Source organism: Arachis ipaensis, chromosome B06 (assembly GCF_000816755.2).
Source record: "Arachis ipaensis cultivar K30076 chromosome B06, Araip1.1, whole genome shotgun sequence".
Taxonomy (NCBI): Eukaryota; Viridiplantae; Streptophyta; class Magnoliopsida; order Fabales; family Fabaceae; genus Arachis; species Arachis ipaensis.
The window spans coordinates 136,707,519-136,708,027 of NC_029790.2; positions in this window are offsets into that span (position 1 = coordinate 136,707,519).

A 509-nucleotide genomic window follows, 5' to 3' on the forward strand; every position below is an offset into this window, starting at 1 on the left:
AGCTGAATGGATAAATATAATAGTATTTATATTAAATTATCTAAAATGTAAGACTCTATCTTCATTTTGATTATTGTTTTGTTTATATTGGTATTGTTTAGTTCTATCTATACATTTAGTTCTATGTATTTTTTGTTGTTTGTCTATTTATATTGGTTATTTTATGCTTTTTATCTTTATTATTTTTTCAGAAAGAGCACCCACGTAATTAGTCATTAATAATGTGTTATAATGTGTAAAGTTTTTTTTGGTCCTAGAGGTCACATATTCTTTGACTTATGAAAAAAAGCCATCGATATCTACCTGAGTTCTAATGTAAGTATACGGATGAGAAACCATCCGATAGAGTAAGTTTGGTAGAAACTGGATCTTCGGATTAGGATGAATCTCTACGTAAGTTCCTTTGGAGAAGATGCTGATTCTAGTACTATTTAGAGAAAAAAAAATACAATTATAAAAGAAAAAAAATATATAAAAATTAATTTTTTTATTAATTATTTAAAATATGA